At 41.4% G+C, this 24719-nt stretch overlaps 1 long non-coding RNA gene across 1 annotated transcript; it reads left to right on the forward strand.

Annotated features, from left to right (window-relative positions):
• The first annotated feature begins 1603 nt into the window (after positions 1–1603).
• LOC110206026 (uncharacterized) lies at positions 1604–24293 on the forward strand. The gene is made up of 3 exons (XR_002323760.2): positions 1604–1689; positions 15678–15832; positions 24174–24293. It is a non-coding gene; the product is annotated as an uncharacterized LOC110206026 (long non-coding RNA).
• Positions 24294–24719: the final 426 nt, after the last annotated feature.

Consider the following 24719-nt stretch of genomic DNA (forward strand, 5'->3'; position numbering starts at 1 on the left):
AGGGATAGAACTCTAGAGAGAAATCCTACTTGGCAGGATGTGACTTAATAGGCACAGGATATCTCCACCCAAATTCCCCCCAGAGTCCCTTTGGAGGGTCTTTGTTTTCTGCCATCATCCAGAAACTCAAGAGTTCTCTTTAAAAGGCCTCAAGAAAGCACTCTGCTGTGTTGGGAGGAGCACCAAACTGAAAGACAGGAGATCTACCATTAATTAACTTCCTCTGTAATTTTGGCAAGTAGGTCAAAGAATTGAGTCAGAGATGTGGGTTCAAATCCTGGCTCCGCTCTGAACCTCTTGTGAGACCTCAGCCAAGTTATTGAAAGTGTTAGGGACTCCGTTATTTCATATGTAAAATGAGGGCAGAGTTGGACTCCATGTCTTCTAAGGTCCCCTGCAGATCTAGACTTATGATCTTATTGTGTTCTCTGTACCTCAGTTTCCTCACCTGTAAAAATGAATGGGTTGGACTAGGTGACATTAGATGTGCTTTCCAACTCTACATCTATGATCCTATCATGCTCACTATGCCTCAGTTTCCTCACGTGTGAAATGAAGGAGTTAAACTAGGTGACTTCCTTTCTAATTCTAGATATGATGATCCTAAGATTGCCTCCATGTCTTAATTTCCTGATATTTAAAAAGTTTAATAAATCTGGTTTTCTTTCCCTCAAAAGTTTTTGTGACAATCAAATGGCATCATCTGTTTTAAAGGGCTATGAAAAATACAAACTGAAAAGCGTCCCCAGAAAGGAGGAGGAGGAAAAGAAGGAAATGAGGACGAGGAGGAGGAGGAAGAGGAGGAGGAGAATGCACAATGACTTATCCTTTTACTTCTGTCTCCTGTCCTTCCTCCTCCACAGTGGCTGATCACATAGCACATACTCAGCCTGTGACATTTGCTGTCACTTCATGGTTTCCGGGTTTGCATGATTAGCCCTTTGGATACTTGTTATTTACCTCCCTAACCCTGGGACCAACAGCACAACTTACTGCAGGCAGAAGGACTGTGATGCCTGGAACTAAGGCTTCGTGAGCAGCTCACTTGCCACAGAGTCCCTGACCTGTGGGATTTTAGAGATCACTAAACTGGTTAGTGACTTCCCCAATGTCACACAGCAAGTTAGTATCAAGGCAGGGGTCCTGATGCAGTGTAAATATTCTCATTCTTTTTTTTTTTGCCAGGGGTGAGAATCCAACCTATGATTTTGTTGGAGGAAGGAACTCTTGGTAATGGAATCCCTTCTCCAATGCAGATGGGCACCTGTTCCCCAATGTGTATCTTACAGCATTGCCTGGAATATTAAAAGGTTAAACGAATTGCTCAGGGTCATTCAAAAAGTATGTGGCAGATACCCAGGTCTTCCTGATTTTAACTCTCTATCAACCATGCCAAGTCACCTCTCCTCTACTATGCTTTTTAAAAATACATTTTCAATCAACTACATAGGCACTTAGTAAGCTACTGAACGTAGCTGAATATAAAGCTGAATTTGGTTAGCAAACTATTACCTTTGGTTCAGTGTTGAAAGGAAATGAGACATTCATAGCTCATTCAATTGTTAGCAAAAGGAAGTTTACTTAGCTGGAGCACAGACAGGATGTTCAACAAGGATAGGGTAGCACTTAGCTTGTCTTGACAAGACCTCTTTGATTCTATATGGAAACAAGTCTGATCAGCAGAGAAAGGTATGGTGACTCACATGGGTCATTGGACTTGTCTGGGCGGGCCTTTATATTCCTTTAGGTGATCCAGAAGCCACATCAGTATGGCCAGTGGCAAAAAACTGAGTCAAGGGAAGCTGAGTCAAGGTAGGCACAGCTCAAGCCTTATCTTATAGGTCAATCAAGACCTGGGTCACCTTTGTTTCTTTTCACTAAAAAAACAAACAAAGTAGTCTCTCTCTCTCTTCTCTCTCTCTCTCTCTCTCTCTCTCTCTCTCTCTCTCTCTCTCTCTCTTCTCTCTCTCTCTTTCTCTCCTTCAAAGGGTGTAGAGGGATGGGGCAAAACTCAGGTAGACAATGGTCCTATCACTGAATGCAATGCTAAGAATATGAAGGCAAAAATGAAAAACAGTTCCTGCCCTCAATAAATTCATATTTTGCTTGGGGATACATTCATATAAATGGGGTTGGGGGAATATAAAACAATTTGAGGCAAAAGAAAGCATCAACAACTAGGCAATGAGGAATGACTTCCTGTTGAAAGTGGCAGAAGAACTGACCAGAATTCTGGGGAAAGTGTCACTATAGGATCAATACTAAGAGGTGATATAAATTTGGTTCTTCTAAGTTTGCAAAGCATTTCACATCCTCTATCTTCATTGATTCTTTTAACAAGCCTGGGAGGTAGGTACTACTAGTATTATAATTGTTCCCCTTTTATTTACGGAAGAAACACAGGCTTAGAGAGTTAGGTCTGTGGGATCATAGGAACATAGATTCAGAGCCTTGGAAGCCATCAAGGCTAACCCCATTACTTTACAACTGAGATGAGATGAGTTGCTCAGGGTCACATGGCTAGTGAGTGTCTAAAGTAGGATTTAAATCCCAGGCCATCCTGAACTTCAGGTCCATCTCTTTATTCATGATACTGTGCTGCCACTCTCATGTCCAGAGTTTTTCAGTTAGTAGCTATCAGGCTAGATTTTAGCCTAGATTACTCGAATCCAACTCAATGTTGTTTCCATTATACAATTCTTCCTCCTTGTATGGAGAAGTTCATAATTTCAAGTGCACTTCTTCAAGGAATGCAGAGCCCAAATTTTCTACACTTCTTGGTTCTTTATAATTAATACCCACATTTTCTTGTAACTCTATAAAATATCTGTTTAACATTCTTCTACTACTCTTTCTCTTTCTTCTTCTTCTTCTTCTTCTTCTTCTTCCTCTTCTTCTTCTTCTCCTCTCCTCCTTCTCTTCTCCTTCTCCTTCTCTTCTGTGTCTAGTACTGTGTTCTTTTTTCTTTTCTTCCTTTCTTTTTCTTCTCTCCTCCTTTTCTTTCTTCTTCTCTTTCTCCTCTTTCTTTTCTTTGAAGATCATGGTCTTCCCTTGTGTGTGGTATCAACAGGAAATCACAACTTCATAAAATATACATGAAAAGCTAAGTTTATTTCAAGAGAAATGAACATGCATGCGGAACCCTATACAAGTACAAAGAGTTCACAATCTATAAACAGAAGCTTGCTTATTTATGAGATTACAACAAAGAAGGGAGGAGAGACAACAATTCTCTCCTAAATAGGAGGGACATGGAAGGAGGAAAAGAGTGAGAAGGGAAGACAATATCCTCTCAAAGGGAAGGAGAAATTATGAATAAGTAAGATGGCAAAAGCAACATTTTTCTCTTGGGAGCTACAAGACCATGCAGATGGGATTGTCTGCTTACCTACAAGGGTCCCAACTGCACAAACAGATTCTCATTCTGGTGCAGACTGACTGACGCCTGTCTTGACTTCCAAGGACATACAGGGAGTCCAGCATGGCATACAAATAACAAATTTTGTGATATCTAGGAGGTGGGGCTTTGTCCTTGACATGTTCAGGGCCTCTTGCCTGCTCTGGGTCCACTGTTTCGAGAAAATACGGCAACTCAAAAAGGCAAATTCAGGAGACCCCTTAACAGTGGCCATACAGCTCTTGTGGGGGAATATTAAGGATCTTTTTGAGCAGAGATGGGATTTTTACAGAAGTGCCTTATACAGGATCATTTAAAAACATGCACATTTTATCAAATATAATCCAGTCAGAGCCTAACTCTTCATTAAAACAGTTAAGCAGAGCCTTTGTTAATCATAATTGTTGAATTTAAATAGAAGATACAGAATATAGATCAAGACTTCAAGAAACATAGACAGATACAAGGAGATACCTTACAACTCATTCACTGTTCCCAATCACTGTTTCATTTTACCCCATTTTCTCCAAGATTGAGTCAATCAAATACCTTAAAACTTCTTTTGCTTGGTTTGGATTTCTCAGGTCTTACTCATGGCTCAAGGATCCCAAACTATCTTCCCCATGTATCAAAACCTCTTCTTTCATCTGCTCTTCATTTTTATTATCTAATATTCCATCTAAACTTGTACTTGAGACCTTTCAAGAGAAAATTCTAATTTATCCTTCTAACATCCCTTTTTCCTTCATCTTCTCACAGTCTGCCAAAATCATTGGGCTCACTGCTAATGATCCCCATAAAAGTCTTGAGATGATCTTTTCCCAATCAGCTGTTTCTCTGGGTGCACAATTTGACTTTGCACTTCAAAAGAAATTGCCCAGTCTCCTTCTCCATCACCTTCTTTCTGACTATAACAGTGGTAGCAGCAGTTACTCCTTTCACTGGACTCCTCCCCACACCCCAAACCTAAGGCATGCCAGAAACTTTGGCAGGTCCTATCCTAACAAAAATGCTTTGAGTATAGGCTTGTCAATGGACTGTATCAGCATCACCATTGTTTGAGAATCAAGCTAGAATTGCCAAGAGGCCTGTTTCCAGAAAGTTAACTACCAGATGATCATTTTTTTTTTCTGGTCACAGCAGTCCATAAAAGTTGTTTACTAAGGTATGGGCAAGCTGTGATTATCCAGTTCCCATTTTCCTAAGAAAGTACCCACATTGACAAAATCACAGAAATTTTGAAGTATAAAATAAGTAAATGTTGTTACTTCAATGGACCTACAATCCCATCAAAGTAAGTATTCCCTTGCACAATTCAGATCAGAGCCTCTCAATCCCTTCTCCTGTGCACTTCATCTCCATTTCCATCTCTCATTTCCATCTTCATTTTAACGCATTGCCAGGAGAGTTTTTCAAAGGAGGGAGTCACTCAATGTTCTAGGGCCTTTTCTCTGACTCTCTTATCATTCTGGGGGTACCAATGCGGAACTAAGGCTGTAATCCATTTATTCTTCACTGTTGCCACTTGACAAGGACATCCAAGTCTAAGCTCTGGCAGTGTATCTGGGAACTCAAGGATTTGGGGAATGACCTCAGGGAGGTTTGAGGATATCTGAGCTTAGAGGAGCTATGGGTGGCCAACCTATGTGATTGATGGTTTAATATGGTTTGTTTGTTTTATCCCTTCTGCTTCTATGGCATAAGTAAAAAACTGGATAAAGTGAAATCCTGCTTTTATAATTCATTCCAGATAGTCCATACTTCAATCTCTGCCTCTAGCCTGGTCCTTCAGCTCCTATCTTGAGGCTACACTTTTCTTATTGATGAGAGTTGGCCACATTTAAACCAGCCCTAGATCCACCAAGTTGCACTCTGGCCATCTTTCCCATTTTCAGGTCATCTTTCCACATCTTACTCTGGGAATGGTAATCAAAACAATACTACCATTCCTGGAAAGGTAGAATCAATCAATTATCTTATGACTCCTCATCATTCCCAGACCAAAACACCCCTCCCTGGCAACCAGTCCCCAGTATGAGTTGTCTTCTTCATTAGAATGTAAGCACCCCAAGGCCAGGAATTTCTCTTGTTTTTTTTTTCTCATTTATACACCACAGTTGATATGTAGTAAGTGCTTAATAAATGCTTTTTGCATTCATTAATTCATAACATGCTAACATGTTTGAATAAAATACAACCCAAAGGGAAGAGTGTGTAGTTTTCTTGGTGGAGACCACTGAGTGAAATCTGATTGTATAAAGCTATGCAGGCCATACCTTTAGATTAATAAAATGAGCACTACCCCCACAAAAGGGGCAGGACTAAAGGATAGACGTAACCAGCTCTTTAAGGAGCTTGCTTTCCCCCCCAATGACCTCTGGTGTTGGGTGAGCACATAGCCACCATTAGCAGCATGGGATTGTCCGTGCCTGGTCCTTATTAGTGAATATGACTGTGCAAGAAGTCAGCAGTCCCTATGGATACTTAAACATCCTTCAAGAAATCTTGTATGAACTGGGGGAGACATCTTTTTAGAGGACAGCCTTTTAAGATTACATAAAAAGTATAACTCATATTTACATAGTGTTTTAAGGTCCACAAGCAGTACTGTGATGTATGTAGCACTAGCTCCATTTTACATACAGAGAACTGAGACCCAGATGGGGAAGTGGCCTGCCCAAAGTTGTGTAGTGAGTGCTTAGCATGACGAGGACCCAAGTGTGGGTCCCTGAATTCTCCCTCCAGTGAGTTTTCCATTCTACAATCCTGAATCTCACTGATTGGAGTTCAGGCTCCTGCCCAAAAGCAGAGAGTGAGACTGGACGGTTTCTCAAAGTTGCTCACATGCCCCCATTACTCAATATGTCCTTGGCAGAGTCAGATGGCTTCAGAGAAATGGAAAGAAATATTGAAAGTTGTGCTAGGAATCAACCCTCAAAGGGACAATAAACCAGGGTTATACCTTTTAATCTGAGCTATCCTTGAGTGAGATGAGGCAGAGAAGTGGCAAATCACATCCCCTAAGTCTCTAGCCTGATTTTCTTAGGAACCACGGTGACACACCATGGAGTCAGCAACTGAGACAACTTATATTCAGAAAGCCCATTGGATGCCTTGTCTTGGCAGCAAGTTGGTACAAGATGTAGAAAAGGGATTCTTAGCCTGGTTGTTGGTTTTTTTAAACATATTTTGGTAGTTGTTTTTCAATGTAATTTATTTTCTTTGTAACCCTATGGGTTTTATTTTATGCATTAAAAAGTATGATTCTGAGGAGAGGTTTATAGGCTTTACCAGACTGCCAAAGAGGACTGTGATACTGAAAGGTTAAGAACCTCTGGTATATACGTAGTCAGTCAATCAGGCAATAAGCATCTATTAAGAACCTACTGTGTGCCAGGCACTACTGTGCTAAGTGCTAGGGATGCAAAGAAAGGTTAAAAAAAATCTCTGCTTTTAAGAAGCTCATCGTCTAATGGTAGAAACAACAAGCAAAAAAGCCATGTATAAACAAGTTTTTACAAGATAAATTGAAAAGAATCAACAATCAATCGAAAAGGACACTAATATTAAGTGTGATTGGGAAGGCCTCCCATAGAAGGTAGAATTTTAGCTGGGACTTGAAGGAAGTCAGGGAAACAGGGAAGTGGAGATGAGGATGGAGAACCTTCCAAGTATGGGAGCAGCCAAGGAAAATGCCCAGAGCTGGGAGATGGAACATCTTGTTGAAGGAATAAAAAGAAGACCAATGTGATTGGATTCTAGAGTAGGAATGTAGAGCATGTCAGTGCTAAATAATTGTTTATTTTTATGCTAGATGAGGAGTCAGACACCTGAATTCAAATCCTATCTCTGGCACTCACTAGTTGTTTGTCCAACACCAAATTACTTTCTCTCTCCTATCCTCAGTTTCCTTTGCTGCAATAGTGGGATTAAAAATATCTATGGTAATTACCTCACAGGGTTATTATGAGGAGAAATGAGATAACATTTTCCTAAAAAGCAAAATATAAATGTCCATTAGGGAAGGGAATGGAATACGCATTTATATAGCACCTACTTTGTGCCAGGCACTGTGCTAAGTGCTTTACAAATATTAGCTCATCTCATCTTCACAACAACCCTGCAAGGTAGATTGTGCTTTTATTATCCCCATTTTACAACTGAGGAAAGTGAGGAAGTAATAGCAGCAGCAGCAGTATCATTTCTTTAGCTATTGTGGTAGAAGGAATTGCCTCCCACCTAGGGTTTTATTTATATAAGATAGATTTTTCTTGATATCTTTCTATCTTTCTATCACCTATATTCTGCCTTACTCCCACCCCCATATCCCTCCATGAGAACCTCAAAGAGGCCATCCCTTATATTAAATAATTTAAGAGAGAAGAGAGAAGAGGAGAGGAGAGCAGAGGAAAGGAGAGGAGATATGAGAGAAGAGAAAAAAATCAACAAGAAAAATCAATGCATCACAAAAATTTGGCATTATATACAATATTACATATCCATGGACCCCCACCCCTGCAAAGGAGCAGAGGAAGGTGTCTTACATTTCTTTCACTGGGGTCAAAATGGCTCCTCACAATTTCACAACCTTTGGTTTCAAAAGATTTGTTTCTATTGTTTTTAGTTACATTGTTGTACTCATTGTGTGTATAGTTTCCCAACTCTGCTTGTTTCCATTTGCATCAGTTCACAGAATTCTTCCCAAACCTCTCTATATTCATCATGTCCCTTATTTCTTACAGCACAATCACATTACATGTAGGCAATGGCCAAAGAAAAAGCTGATGTTCTTGATGCTTTCTGAGGCCACAGCCAGGTGTCCTGAGTTCTAGGCCAGGTCTTTTTTCATTCTACCATGGCTTCCCTGCTCTGGCCAATGAGCTTCCTCCCTCAATGTAAATGGCAGAGAAATGAACCTCGGCCAGCTTCCACCCTTGTCACCACAGACCTGCCACAATACAGACACCCTACCCCAATGTGTTGCACCCCTGCCCTGCCCTCGTATCTTAGTGGGCTCTTTCCTTGCCCTCCTGGGATTGTACCAAAACTTTTGTGTCTTGAGGGATTCTCTAGTATCTGTAAGGATTACCAGCAACAAGCTACCTCTGCTGTCTTTTCCCTGCCTCCTTTTCTAGAAAGTTCCGTGTTCTAAACTCGAAATGTCAGTTATTACAATAATCCACTATATACGTATATCTGGTCAAGTCACTCTTTTCAACTATTTCCCCCCAAGTAAAATTTGGATTTTTTTTTGGTTGGCATTCAAGGCTTTCCATCATCTATCACCACCCTATCTTTCCATTTTTATTCCTATTTCTCCCTTCCATGTGATCTACGCTGTAGCCAAACTCTTTGTCTTCTAAAGCAGTCACCATTCTCTCTCACTTTGTGTGCCTTGGCTTCTGCTGTTCCCACTTTCTTCCTTAACTTCCTGATTCCTACCAGTCCTTTAAGGCCCATCTCAATGTTTCCTCCAGGAATCTCTGCCTGATCAATCAGGACAGTAGTGATTTCCCTCCCCCCCCATCTCATCTCGAGCTTTTCTCTGTTACTTTTTAATTCTCTGAGCCTATGATATTTTGCATTACACTGTGTTTACCTGTGTTTGTCTTTTTATGTCAATCAACTGTGAGCTCTATGAGGATGGAAATCCTATCTTCTCTAAGTATTCTATCTCCTTCTTAGCACAATACTCTTTACATAGAGGGTGTTTGATACATGTTTGTTGAATGAATAAGTGAAAGGGTTGGATTACAACGTCTCTAATGTTCTTTCTGGCTTTTTACCCTATGATGCCTGCAATCCTGCTCTCCATGTGTCATGGACCTCCTAGAAGCCAGAGGTGGTCCCTTGAACCCCTACCCTTTAGAATATTTGAGCAACGTGACCTAAAGAAATCATTATTCCCCTAGAGATATCTTTGGGTCTAACCCCCATAGAGAAACATTTATGGACTTCACCTCTTTCCGGGGAAATCTATGATACTCACATTTTATAAGTGTGGCCCCTAGCACTCATAACCTCTAGGTATATACTGGGATCTATTGTCTTCCCAAGGATGAAGCAACATTCATTTTCTCCTAGAGATATCCTAAGAATCCACTCATTTTAAGGATATCTTTGGACCCCACCCTCCATAAATACTTTTCTGGACCCCAGATCTCTTTAAGGGAATATGAATCATATTCCTTCCAATTTTTCAAAGTTTCAAACTTTGTGTAATAACTCATCTCCTTGAAAACTGTCCCACCCTCTTGCCCTACACTTCTAATAAAACAAACTATGCAGACTGTAGGTGTGGATGGCAGTTCATGCCTATAATTAGATTCACTTTAGTGGAAGGTGCAAACTCCAACGTGATCTCATTTTCACCTTCTAAGGTGAGAGCAATCTGAGTAATCACTAAGTAACCACTGGGCTATGTTGACTAGTTGTAGCAGCAGATTTCTCAACTCAGTCTTGCTATTGATGGCTTTCATCTGAACACTGTTCATCAAAAAAATGGATATTTATTTGGGAGTTATACCATAAAATATCTGATTATTTTGGTCATTTAATGAACAATTGGATGAAAAAAGATTTGAGTGCTTAGTCTTGAGGATACTAACAGAAAAGTGAGATTGTCCTTTCTCTCAAGGAGGTCAAACATTAATTGAGGGAAATAATACAGATAATATAGGTAGGTGCATTCTGGGGCAGATGGAAAGGTCCAGAAATCCTAAGGGTCAGGGTGGTGGGCAAGGCCCCAGGGTCCTTAGGGCATATCAGCAGGTCAGGTGACAGCGCCCAGGATCTATTAATAGGGTAGAGTATCTTGGCAAATGGTTAGGGTTGAAGTATCTTAAGATGCAATTGTAGGCCAGGTGGTAAGTTCTGGTGATTCCCCATCTTACCAGAAGGAATGTAGTTGGTGACTTCTTGCTCATCCAAGTGGTAGGAGCTGCAATGCTTGCAGAAGGGGCAGATGGGGGGGAAGGGATCAGAGACAGCAACTCTTGCCACAATATCTGGCCCATAATATGCACTAATTAAATACTTATTGACTTAAACAGAAGAGAGAGGGGGGGAAATGGGAGCAAGGGACAGCATGGGAGTGAAGTAAAAAGATAATGTGAGAGACAGAAAAAAGAGACAGACAAAAAGTCAATGACAGCAAGAAAAGACAAATAATAAACCATGAGGAAGGGGCAGAAGGGAAGATGAAAGCAAGGGGGAGGATAAAGGAGAGAGAGGCACAAAGGGAATGTGAGAGGTAGAAAGAAAAAGAGAAAGGACAGAAGAGAGGAAGAAAGGGGAAATATTAAGCTAGGAGAAAAGGGAGAAAGTGGAAGGTGAGAGCAATGGAGAAGTGGGTTAGAGAAGGGGAGAAGAAGGAGCTGGGTAAACAAAGACAAGGTGAGAAGGGAGAAAGAAGAGATAGGCAGGGTTCAGGTGCAGGGGGGAAAGGAATGGGAGAAGAATGAAGATAGGAGAGGGAAAGGAAGAGGAGAAAATGGGGCATACAAAGAGAGGATGAGGGAGGGAAAGAATAGGGAAGAGAGGCAGGCAATGAGAGAGGAGGGCAAGGGAGAAGTGGGCTAGAATTGAAGGAGAGGGAAGAAGGAAGAAACAAGGGAAGAGAGGTGGAAGGAGAAGAGATAGAGAAAGAGTGATGGAAAAGAGAGTGGAAAGGAGAAAAAAGTGTGAAAGAATAAGAGAAAGCTTTGAACAGATTTTAAACTTAGGTCACCCTCCTAATTTATCAAATCCACTCTCTGGTCTGTTGGGGGAAATAACAATATGTATGAGAAGTTAAATTAACCTATAATTTTAGGCACAAGATAAAAGCTGGATCTGTGATTTCATTGGTATAGTGAACTCTGAGATAAAGAAAAACACTCTACCGATGTGAATTAATGCTAGAGAATTACCCAGGGAACTAAAGAGGTAAGGTTAGTCAGTCAGTCAATAAGTAGTTATTAAACACTCACTATGTGACAAGCACCATGCTTGTAGGATACTAAGTGCTGGGGGTACAAAAAAGAGGCAAAGGATAGCCCCAGCCCTCAAAAAGCTTACAATCTAATGTGATTGGCCCACAGTCCCACAGTATCTGTCATAGCTGGGCCCTGGACTTCCATCTTCCTGACTGTCAGACCAGATCTTCATCCCCATCTTCATCCATTAGGCTGCATTGACTCTATCAAAGAGGATTCTAGAACTGTAGAATTACATAGCTGAAAGGAGCTTTGGAGATTCTGCAGTGCTCCTCATCCTGAAATTTTATAAAGGCAACAGATGAAGCCCAGTGAGGAAATCTGCCCGAAGTCACAGAGTGAGGGAGAAAGGCAGAGCAGGGATTAGATCTTTTCTGCTAAATGACCTGGAAGCACTACAAAATTCAGTCTGGCTATGGCTACAGAAACCAAGTTAATTGAATTAGGTCAAAACAGAATCCCTTGGTTGCTGCCCAGGAAGGAGAAGGTTGTACCAGTCTTTGGCCAGACCCCAGGAGAAGATCAGAGGTCTTCAGTCACAGGTTAGAAGGCTGCTTGTTGAGAATAATCTAGACGGGCTTACTGTTCAGATATGGGGTAGACTAAATGCCCTACAAGGCTCCTTCTGATTCAGAGATCCTGTGATTCTAGTTGAAATGTTATCAAGTAATCTTGTGGTCTTCACCCCCTCCCCTTTCCTCCTCTTCCTCCTCTCTCTTCTCTCTCTGTGTGCCTCCATCTCTCTCCCTCTCCTCCCTCTCTCTGTCTCTGTCTCTCTTTCTCTGTCTCTTTTTTTCTTTCACCTCTCTCCATCTCTCCTCTCCTTTCTCTTCCCTTCTTTTTTATTCTCTCCATCTATTAACTGTCTACAAATGCCCAAATCTCTCCCATTCTTTCAGAATAAAAGACAATCCTCATTTGATCTAACTATCCCTTTAAGTTATCGTCCCACCTCTCGCCTTCATTTCATGGTCAAATTCCTGCCTTCGTTGCCTATCCTTTGTAACAGTCTTCTATTTAGTCTCCCTGCCTGAAGTCTCTACCCATTCCACTCTACTGCCAAAGTGATTTTCCTCAAGTACAGGTCCAATCTCATTATCCCTGTATTCCATAGACCCCAGTGACTCCCTGATATTGCCATACTTCAAGGCCCATAGGTTCACAACATTGGAATCATCCTTGATTCCTCCCTGCTTTTCACACCTCCATCAATTCATTCACCAAATTTTATCATTTCTATCTCTACAACATATTTCACATCAACCCCTTTCTCTCTGTTCACAGACCATCATGCTAGTTCAGACCATCATCACCTCTCATCTAGTCCATTGTTATAGTCTCGTAACTTGTCTTCCTCACTGCTCTCCCATCTCCAGTCCATCCTTCACAGAATTGACGCAGGGATTTTCCTAAAGTACAGATCTGACCATGTCACTCTCCTGCTCATTAAACTCCAATGACCCCTATTACTTCCACAATAAAATACAAACTCTCTGTGGCATTTACATCTCCTCATGACTTGTCTCTGGCCTGCTTTTCTACCCTTATTCAATATTATTCTCCTTCATGAACTTTTATATTCATCCAAACTGTCCATCTTACTGTACCTTATGTAAAACACTCCATCTCCTATCTGGGATGCAATCTCTTTTCATCTCTGACTTAGAATGCCTTCAAAGTTCAGCTTAAGTGCCATCTCCTACATGAGGCTGGACTTTTCTGATCCCTCAGCTGCTGGTGTTCCCCTGTACTCTCAAATTAATTTATATATGTTATATTTTTTTACATATACATGTAGAGATTGTCCCAAAAATCTTGGTGAAGTTTTAAGTTCTCAAAGCATAAAAAACTTTGGGATGCTCTGTGTATGTACATTGCTGCTCTTCAGTCATTTCAGTCATGTCCAACTCTTCATGACCTCATTGAGGGTTTTCTTGGCAAAGATACTGGAATGATTGGCCATTTTCTTTTCCTGCTCATTTGACAGATGAGGAAACTGAGGCAAACAGGGTTAAGTGACTTTCCATGGGTCACTCACTAGTAAGTGTCTAAAGCCAGATTTAAACTCAGGAAGATGAGTCTACCCCATACTCTCCTCACTGTACCACCTAGATGCCTATGTACATTGTATTTTCCCACACTGATTGTAAGCTCCTTGAGGTCGGGGACTATTGAGTTTTTGTCTTTGGATGTGCAGTGCCCAGCAGTGTGCCTGGTACATAAATACTTACTGAATGAATGACTCCAGTGAAGTGTGCCTCCAAAACAATGAGACTATTATCTTTGGCTTCCTCATAAACTAACTCTGAAGTCAGTCCCCAGAGAACTACCTAGAAATGGTTTGGAATATGATTAAATAGCAATTCATGAGAGAGTGAAAAAAAAAAACCTTGGGGATTTAGGGACTTCAGTTGACAATGTGATATGGCATCTAGAAAGCTCATGTGACCTTGAGCTGAATGAACAGAAGTCTCGTACCCAGAATGACAGAGGTGATAATCTTTTGTCTGCTGCCAGAAATCATGCATTCAGTTTAGAGCAGCATAATTTAAGGAGATTTTCTAATTAGAGGACATCCAGAGGAGTCAGCTGTCAATAAATATTAACAAAGCACCTACTATGTGCCAAGCACTCTGCTAAGGGCTAGGGATACAAAGAAAGGTAAAATATAATCCCTGCTCTCCAAGAGTTTACAATCTAATGGGGGTGGGTGGGAGGGTAACGTGCTAATTACTATGCAAACAAACCACAGACAGGTTAAATAGGAAGTAATCCCCACAGAAGACAGTGACAGCATGATATGGCACTAAAGGCCATGTCATCTGAGTATTGGTGGTATCTGCCAAACAGGACTTTTGATTCCTGGGCTCTATCCATTGGAGCATCCTCTTTCCCAAGAGATAAGTCCTGGGAATTGGTTGGGGGCACACACAAGTTGGACTTAGTCAGGGTCCCACAGTTAGTACGTTTTAGGGGTGGGATTGGAACCCAGTTCTTCCTGATTTCAAGCCCATTCTTTATCCACTACGAGGTGCTCATTACTTCTCGGGAGGCAAAAATCAACCTCCCTATAACTTCAACTCATTTCTCTTTATTCTGAAGCCAGAATAAAATCCAATGCCTTTTTTTCCATGAAACCCCTTCAAATATTTGAATACAACTACTATCACCATAATCATATGAGGACTAAAACGAGAGCTGTTTGGCCTGGAAGAGAGAAGATTTGTAGGGGGATGTGACAGCTACCTTCAAATATTTAGGTGGTATCATATGGGAGAAGTATTATGCTTGCTCTGTTACACACCAGAGGGAAGAACTAAGAGCCATGGAGTTGAGTTACTAAGAGGCAAAATTAGTCTTGATGCCAGGAGAATAAGTGAATTTAATGATTAGAGCTGGACCTGAGATCAAATCCCACCTCAGACACTTACTAGCTGCTTGACCCTGGGCAAGTCACATAAGCCTGTTTGTCTCAGTTTCTTCATCTGTAAAATGAGCTACAGAAGGAAATGGCAAACCTCTCCAGTATCTTTGCCAAGAAAACCCCAAAGAGGGTCAGGAAGACTAGGATACAGAACAATAGTAACACCTAGGATACATAGAGTATATAATCTGAATCCCCTTGCAGAGCACAGAAACTGAAAGGGGAAGGTATCACAGTGAGGGAGACTGGGAAAGACTTCCTGCTGAAGTGGGCTTTAAGCTGGGTCTTGAAAGAAGCCAGAGGAATTAAGCAGCAGATGTGAGGGGTCAGAGCTTTCCAGGCGCGGGGGAATGTCAGTGTGAAATTGTGGAGACTGACAATGGAGTGTTATGTTTGAGGAAATGACAACATATCGAAGTAATGAGAAGAACATGGGACCCAGAGGGTGGCGATCTAGGTGCTGCTGGTTCCTCGCTCACTTACAAGCCATGTGGCTTTGGTCAAGTCACTTAACCCCTAAGAGTCTGACTTGCTCATCCTAAAAGTGAAGGTAATCATACTTTACCTTGCCGAAGACAGGAGTTGGACCAAGTTCTCCCAGGGCAGTGATTCTCTGCATCATACAAGAATTCACACAAAGAGATAATGATGAGGAATTGTTTTAGCCAAGCTATGCTGAGCAGGAATGTCTGCAGAGCTCCTGGGTTGATATGCAAAGAAGCCACCCCGTTTAGAAATAAACATATGCTTCATTTAAGGAAGGAACCAAGTGCTGGTACATTTCATTCCTGACCAAGTTGATGTAAAATTAATTGCATTGCATGTTCCCTGCATCTTTTAATTGCAAAACCAATTAACGTTAAAATGTTCCGCTTTGTAGTCCCCCTAATGGAAGGCAGCGTTTCCGTTGGCTTGACAGAATCTGCCTTTTGTGGAGGCTGGGCAGGACGCCATACTTGGTTATCTGCTGGAGAAGACCTCACTGCCTCATCAGCTCCTGGAGCTACATGAGTTTGCAGGGCTGGAGCTTGGGAGGTGAGAAGGGCCCTGAAGGACCAGCCTAGACCCTTAAAAAAGGATGGGTTGGCACCTAGGGAGGTATTGATATAGGAGAGGTGAAGGTCAAGGGCAGATGCCCAATTAAAAGACAAGAGGCTTCCTGGTTGAAGGCCCAAGTTGACCAAGAATGGAGATGAAGAGTTGAGTTAGACTATGGGCTGATAAGACAACAAACCTCAGTGCAGTCAATGAGAAACTTCCCATTGAGAGATGACCCAAGCAGGAGGCCCACGCCACTAGATAAGGGATACTTTGATAGGTTTTCAGATGATCAAATCCCTAGCTCTCCACTTCTACCTGATGTCACTGAGTTCATCTTCATAAAGGAACCGTAAAATCAGAGGAAGCTGCATGTGTGATGTATCTTTATACCACTACTTGAGAACTATATCCTTTCTATCTCAGGAAATCAACCACATAACTTGCATACCTAGACTCCAAGGGCTTCAGTGCCCCAGATCTAATCCTTGCCTAAAACACTAAGCAACCTTCTATCCTTGGGAACTCGTCAATGGTTCTAAGAACCCCCAAACCTTGAAAGTTCTGGATTTCCTGGGGTATTATACACACAGACTCATGTAGGGGAGCCAAAGGCATGCTGTAAATGGATGCAACATAGGGTGGAGGAAGGAACCCTGGTCTGAGAAACAAAAGACCAGAGTTCTAGTCCCAATTCTGTTACTAATATGGCATATTAGGTGTCCATGGGCAAGTTCCTTTCCTCTTCTATGTCTCAATTTCCTTTTTTGTGAAATAAGGGGATTGGATGAGATTATCATAGGGTCCTTTCTAGGCCTGCCATTTGAGAATCCTCTTTTTCATTCTAGACCAAAGACCCCACGTAGGCTGGACCAGGTGGAGAAGAGACTGGAAGTTAGGAGGCCAGTTCCAAAGCTGTTGCTATGATCTAGGTGAGAGAAGATGAGTATATATAGGCAGGTCCAGTCAGAGATGATCAACCTATGCCTTCCCATGGCCCAGTGGAAGGAAAATGAGGGAGGATTTGAGTGAATTGCTAATCCTTGAATTATTGAGGGTATATTTCCCTAGAGAAGAAAATTCGACCAGCCTGATAGAGCCAGATATTTCCTTCATGTGTTTGCCCAAGCTTCCCCCAATACCTGGAACACCTTCTCTTTTTACTTCTGCTTCTTAGAATCCCTAATTTCCTTGAAGGCTCATTTCCTGTGACACTTCCTATAGGAAATGTTTCCTTGTCCACCTAAGTCTCCCTCAAAGCGTCACATACACCCTTACTTGTATAGATGCCGTATGGAGAATATAAACTCCATGAGGGCAGGAACTGTTTTTCATTTTTGTTTAGCATCCCCAGCTTCATCTGCTGTCTCAGCTGGTAACAGACTTTCAAGCCTTAGTTTTCATGAGATACTCATGTTCAAAAATGCCATCATCAGAAGGTAACCATTCTGTTGATAATCTGCTCCCCACTTAGATAGTCTGGTCATGAAGCAACAGATACACAGTCCCTAAAGCCAAAGTTAGAGCTAAGAATTACTATATCTGTGGTAAATTCAGATGGGGCAGAGGAAGAGAAAAGGTGGAGGATGGAGCCTCTGAGAGTTTCTAGCTTGTTTCTCCATGGAGACTGGGAGAAAAACAACCAGAGGTCAGGAGAAACAGTCTTTGACCATAGGTAGAGTAGTCAGGGGAGGAGAGAAGACCTAACCCATATCTCTCCTCCTTTGATATCTGTTGACTCATGATCTTACTGTTGTCTTCTCCTAAGGACCATCTTCAATCCCACCTCTCATGGGGCATGGACACTCCAACTAAGCCACCATGGTTACAGCTCTTCTGCTTGAAGCCTTTTGAGCTTGGTAGGACCTCCTTGATCTTGCATTCTTCTGCATAGCCATCTTTGAGGACTCAAGGTCACCTCCACACTTAGCGTCAGATGAGCGATCTATTAGAAGAGAAAAGAGATTTTGCACCACATTTAGGGGATATTGGAAGGATGCTTCTGGGGCTAAGGCTAGGCACTGAACATATTCCCTGAAGACAGCATTAGTTTCAAGTGAAACAGGCTGGGTCTGGAGAGGAAGTGGATGCAATTGCGTATGAGGATGCAAAAAAATCCCACCCTTCTCTGGGTATTCTCTATGTAATATACTCTATATATGTAACTGTCATGGATGTTGGGGCATAGCTGACATTTAGTAAGAGTTGAGGTGTTAGCAGCGAGTGCAGGTTGCTCAGCAGTCCTTATGAAAGACTAATTACTTGCTGAAAGTGTCGACAAGAGGATTCTAAATCCATAGACAAAGCTGAAAAGGACCTTGGAGACAATCTAGTCTCACCACCTCATTTTACAAAGTAAGAAATCAGAGGCTTAAAGACCTTAAGTGATATAGCTAATAAGTATCCAAGGTTGGATTTGAACCCATGTCTTCTTGATGTCAGGTTTAGAACTCTGTCCGCTAGACCACACTGTCCTCCATATCATCAGCCCCAGTAAGTTTAATTAGCCAGTCTTTGCTTGAGGATTTCTAGTAAGGTGAAACTCACTACCTCCCAGTGCAGTTCCATTTCACTCTGGAGCACCACTAATTGTTAGGAAACTTTTTATGTTTTGTTTTGTCTGTTTGTTGTTTTTTTTTTTCCTTTACATGGAGTCCAAATCTGCCTCCCTCTGACTTCCACCCATTCATTGCTGTTGGTCCTACTCTTTAGGGCTGAGTCTTGGTATGTTCCACATAAGCGTATGAAGTCAACTGCCATGCCTCACCTCAGGCTTCCCTTTCCAGGCTAAATATTCCTAGTTCCCCATGTAATATGCCCTTATAGACCATTCCCATCCTGATCACCCTATTCTGGATGCTCTCCAGATTACTGACAAGCTTCCCAAAATATGGCAGCCAGAATGGAATGTAGCACTACAGATAGATATGTTCTAAGTAGGGCAGAGTGCAGAGGGACAATCACCACTCTCTTTTAGGATATATTGCCTCTCTTAAGGCAGCCTAAGATTCCATTAGCTCTTTGGCTGCCACAATATAATATTGACCCTTGGAGTTTAGGGTCCATTAAACCCATAGATAATTGTCTGACAAAGTGCAGCCTAGTCTTACTCCCCCACCTTCTTTTTCTCAGATTGATTTTTTGAACCCAAGTGTAGGATCTTGCCATTGATCCCTATTAAATTCTATCTTATTAAGACTAATCAACAGTCTAGTCTGTCAAGGTCTTTATGGATCCTAATTTTATTTTCCAATGGATTGACCATCTATACCTTCTATCTGTATCATCTTCAGAGTTTATAACCATGTTATCTATTCCTTTATCTAAGTCATTAAGAAAAATATCACAGAGCCAAGGATGGATCCTCAGGGCATTTCAATAAAGACCTCCTTCCAAGCTGGTATTGAGTCATTAATGACTATGTTTTAGGGTCTAGGCATTCAACCAGTTCTAATCCACCTTACTGTCCTATTAGCCAGCCTACATCTCTCTATCTGTTCCATATGAATAGCATGAAAGCCTTTGTCAAATGCTTTGTTAAAAGCCCAGTAAATAAGCTCTCTGGAGCCTCCTTGATCTGCCAGTCTAGCAAGCACGTTAAAAGAGGAAAGTCAGGATGGTTTGATATGACCTATTCTGGATGATGCCACAATGGTTCCTTGTAATCATTTCTGCCTTTTCTGGATGTTTGTTTATCAACCCTTTAGTAATACACTTGAGAATTCAACCGGGAGCTGAAGTCATGTTCGCTGGCTTCTGATTTGCAGACATCATTAAAAAAAAAAAGCTGCAACAACCTATGAGCTTCTCCAGTCATGAGATCTCTCTCAATTTCTCCATGACTTGTCAAAGATCACTGATGATGGCTTGGCAATCACATCTGGGGCTAGTGACTAGAAGTCATCTAAGATTACCTTGGCGTTCTCTTTTTACCTCCTTACGTGTCTTGGGTAACCTCTTCCCTCCTTTCTTCACTAGGCATCCCATTCCACTTGTGGGAACCTCTCCTTATAACAAAATGGTTGTAAATTATTGATTTCCTCATAAAAAAAAGCTTCCTGACATTGAACCAGGGTCTATCTCTCCAACTTCCACCCATTGCTCCTAGGTCTTTCCTCTGGGGCCAAGCAGAAGGAATCGCCATGTGATAGCCCTTCCAAAATGTTAAAACTGCTATCAATGTGCTCCTTTTCTTATGAACCTAAAAGACTGTCAGAGTACTGGAGCCAGTCACCTCATCATCCTTGGCACATTCCTCCAGACAGATTATTACTTGTCAGTATCCTTCCAAAGTACCAGGACTGAACCCTATATACTCTAAATGTGGTCTGAGCACAGTGAAGGAGAGCAGAACTATCACTGCCTCCCTCAGACTGGACATGATGCTTCTTGGCAACTGGGTGGCATAATGGTTAAAGCATTGGACTTGGATTCAGGAAGTTCTGAGTTTGAACTTTGCCTCAGATACTACTGTCTGTGTGACCCCGGACAAGTTGCTTTAACCTCTCTGTGGCTCAGTTTCCTCATCTGCAAAGTAGGAATAGTAGGAATAGTAATAGCACCTATCTCTCAGGGTTAGGGTTGTTGTGAGGATTGAATGAGATTGTTTATGTGTGTGTGTGTGTGTGTGTGTGTGTGTGTGTGTGTGTGTGTGTATATATGTATGTATATGTATATGTATGTATATATAGAGAGAGACATATATACAGCACTTTGTCAGTTTAGAGCTCTAAATAAACACTGCTATTACTATTATTATTAGTTATTATTATCTTAATGTAGCTTTGGATAAACACACAAGCAGACAAGCATAGCCTTTGAGTAACTCTAGGAGGAGCCCAGAAATGGAAGTCTAGGCAGAGAAGTTTTAGGACATTTAACAGGAACAGGACATCCATTTGTTTTGGGGAAGGTGTTCAATCATATCTGAAGGGGAAGCAAGGCAGGAATGGATTTCATGAACAGCCTTTCTCTTCCCTGGGCTTACATTTTCTTCCATATGAAATGAGGGAAATTGGCCGAGGTGCTTTTGATGTTTTTTTCAGCTTTGAACATTCTGTGATACATGACTCAGGAGCAGGGGATAAGAGAGGGACACAGTCTTTAGAATTTAGCCACAAGACTTTGCCCCTGAACAAGACAAGTGTGGCATAGAGCAATGAGGAAGTGCTAGATTTGGAAGCTAGGGTGCTAGGTTCCCATCCCACCTCTGGGATTTCTGTCTGTGTGACCTTGGGACATATATTTGACCTCTTGGTATTTCAGTTTCCTCATTTTCAAACTGATGAGGTTTTGGGGTTAGGCAATCTCTAATAGTTCCTTCCAGCTTAAACTATTCTGATCTCTGACCTTGTTACTTGAACCTACATCTGGAATCAGGATAGGACCGGAGACAAGGCAATCTGAATGCTGAGTCAACACGCTGTGGATCCATGTTGTTGTTATTGTTCAGTCATTTTTTTCAGTTGTGCCTGACTCTTCATGACCCCATTTGGGATTTTCTTGGCAAAGATACTGTTGTGGTTTTCTATTTCCTTCTCCAGCTCATTTTATAGATGAGGAAACTGAGGCAAACAAAGTTAAATGACCAAGGTCATCCAGCTAGTAAGTATCTGAGACCAGATTTGAACTCAGGAAGATGAGTCTTCCTGACTCCAGACCTGGCACTCTATGCACTATGGTACCACCTAGCTGTCCTAGCTGGCTCATGGATCCATGAGCCCTTCTATATTTCCCCTTTTGGCTGATAGACTAATTTCTATGACTAAAACATTGGATAGGGTTTAAGAGACTCTAACTTTGGAGACTATATTGTTGTGGGGGCAAGAAATTAGGTTGTTCATTACAGGAGTTTGGGAATGGATTGAGGGCTGCATATGAACAAAACCTTCACCAGGACAAAAAAAAGACATTGGGAACTGTTCAAGGACAACACTATGGGCTACAATGCGGGGAGAGGAGAGAAGTAGGGAGAGAGGTACAGAAGCCCCCTCACTCAAGGTATATCTTGTGTGCAAATTGAATATGCTTTCAACAGAGCATGAGCAACGATGGGTTCTTTCATTTCAATGCATTGTATTTTTCCTAAGAATCTACAAGAATAGTAATTGCCCCCATTTACTCAGAACTTTATAGTTGAAAGCATATTCACATGTATTTCCAGACCTCTCCAAATACCTGTAAAAAATGGCTCTAAAGAAATTCTAGAGCAGTAGAACCCACAAAAAGAAAGAGTGAAACAAATTTGCATCCCAAGACAACCTGGATGGTTGATTGGAAAGGTCTATTGCGCCAAGCTGGGAGAGGAGTGCAGTTCAACATGGGCTACACAGGCAAAAATCAGGCCTCAGTGAACCTGGAGCAGTCCTCAGGGGATTAAATCAAGGGGAGCTGTGGCAGTTTCCAGACTTCTCAACCCATGAATGCCAAACACAACTTAGAAGGTCAGTAGGAAAGGTCTGACTGACCACAGTGAGAGAGGAGCTTGGTCCGGCCCCAGTCTTGGTACAACCCAGGGTGGTGGCTACTTCTAGAGCTCCAAGCCCACAGAAGGAGGGGAAATCTAGTGGCTGATCAGAGGGGGATTGCAGGAATCTCTTTGCTGATGCTAAGGCAGGAATCTCTTGCTTTGCACATGCTTGGATCTGGGTCTCAGGCCTGGGTGGTGGTCTTGGGGAGAGGAGGAGTGCTAGCATGGTCGAGCTTGCAGTGGCAGTTCAGAGAGAATCCTCCTCACAGTTCCAAAGCAAAAAAGAGTGCTTGTGGTCACTCATAGACCACAGCACAGGCCAGGAAAGGCGTAAACCCCTCGCCCCCTTACCATACCACCTTGGAAGAACTGAAAATATACAGGTCCCTAGAAATATCTCTGAAAACAACTGTACAAAACCCCTGAAGCTTGAGACAGTACATTCTCCACACTAGAAGCAGATCCCTACATTAACAAAGAGTTTAAAAGTCAAGTAATTGGCTGGGATCATGAGTAAACTTCGCAAAAAGGGCCATACCATAGAATCTTTCATTGGTGAAAAGATAAAAACATACAACCAGAAGAAGACAACAAAGTCAAAGCTCCCATATCCAAAGCCTCCAAGAAAAATATGAATTGGTCCCAGGCCATGGAAGAGCTCAAAAAGGATTTTGAAGGGAAATATAGTTAGTTTTTCACAACATGACTACTATAGAAGTGTTTTGCATGACTACACATGTATAACCTGTATCTAGCTGCTTGTCTTCTCAATGAGGGTGGGTGGGGAGGGAGAAAGGGAGAAAATTTGGAACCCAGAGTATTAAAACCAAATGTTAAAAATTGTTTTCACATATAACTAGGAAATAAGATATCCAGGCAATGGGGTATAGAAATCTATCCTGCCCTGCAGGAAAATAGAAAAATAGAAGGGGAAGGGGATAAGAGAAGGGGGGTGATAGAAGGGAGGGCAGATTAGAGGAAGGGGTATTCAGAATGCAAACCCTTTTGGAGTTGGGGGAGAGACAAGATGGGGAGAAAATTTGGAACTCAAAATCTTATGGAGGTGAATGTTGAAAACTAAAAATAAATAAATTAATAAATGTTTAATATAAAAAATAAATTGAAGATCACTCAAAAAAATAAATAATTAAAGATTATCTAAATCACTAATGATGAGAGAAAAGCCAGTTAAAACAACTCTGAGTGATCAGCACATAGTTATCAAATTGGCTAATATGACAGAAAAGGAAATGACAAATGTTGAAAGGAATGTAGGAAAATTTACTGTTGGTAAAGTTGTATACTGATTCAACCATTCTGGAAAGCATTTAGAATTATGGCCAAAGGACTATAAAACTGCACATACCCTTTGACCAAACAATACCACCATTAAGTCTGTGGTGTCAAGAGATTTTTTTTAAATGAAAAATGCCTATGTGTACAAAAATGTTTATAGCAGCTCTTTAATTGTGGTAAAGAATTGGAAATTGATGGGATGTCCATCAACTGGGGAATGGTCGAATAAGTTGCTGCCCATGATTGTGATGGAATATGGTTGTGCTTTAAGAAACGATAAGCAGGATGCTCTCAGAAAAACCTGGAAAGACTTAAATGAACTAATGTAAAATGAAATGAGCAGAAACAGGAGAACATTGTATGTAATGACAGGAACATTGCATGATTATCTACTGTGAAGAACTCAGCTGTTCTCAGCAATATAATGATGCAAGACAATTCTGAAGGAATTATGATGAAAGCTGCTGTCCATTTCCAGAGAAAGAACTGGTAGGGCCTGAATGCAGATCAAAGGTACTTTTCCTTTACTTTATTTATTTTTCTTGTTTTTTTGTCTGTGTTTTTTTTTCACAGAATGACCAATATGGAAATGTGTTTTGCTTGATTAAATATGTATAATCTAAAAAAAAAAGAATATGAAGACAAATAAGGTCCAATAAGATTCAATAGAAATTGTATAAGACATTAATAAAATGGTGATCATATATGGGATCTCATTTGAGCTTCATCTGAGAGGTAGGTGGTATTATTATTAGCATTTTACAGATGAGGAAATTGAGGCAGGTGGTAGTTAAATGGCTTGTCCAGGGTGATACAGCTAATGCCTCTAAGTCTGAATTTGAACTCAGGTCTTCCTGTCTCCAGGCCCTGCATCATCCAATGGGCTACCTACTTACCTATTATGCCTGGAAGAGCCCTTAGAACATAGAATCTCAGAATTAGAAGGGACCTTAGTACATAGGATATTAGAACTATAATAGGCTTTGCAGTATTGGATCTGGAAAGAATAGAATATCTATGGCCCAAATCTCTATGTTTTCTTAAAGACAGATGTGCTTCCTTTAATAGGGTAGCAATGAGACACACATGGTCCTGCCCCAAGAATTTATCCTCCTAAGG

Source organism: Phascolarctos cinereus, unplaced genomic scaffold, assembly GCF_003287225.1.
Source record: "Phascolarctos cinereus isolate Bilbo 61053 unplaced genomic scaffold, phaCin_HiC Scaffold_726;HRSCAF=1367, whole genome shotgun sequence".
Lineage (NCBI taxonomy): Eukaryota > Metazoa > Chordata > Mammalia > Diprotodontia > Phascolarctidae > Phascolarctos > Phascolarctos cinereus.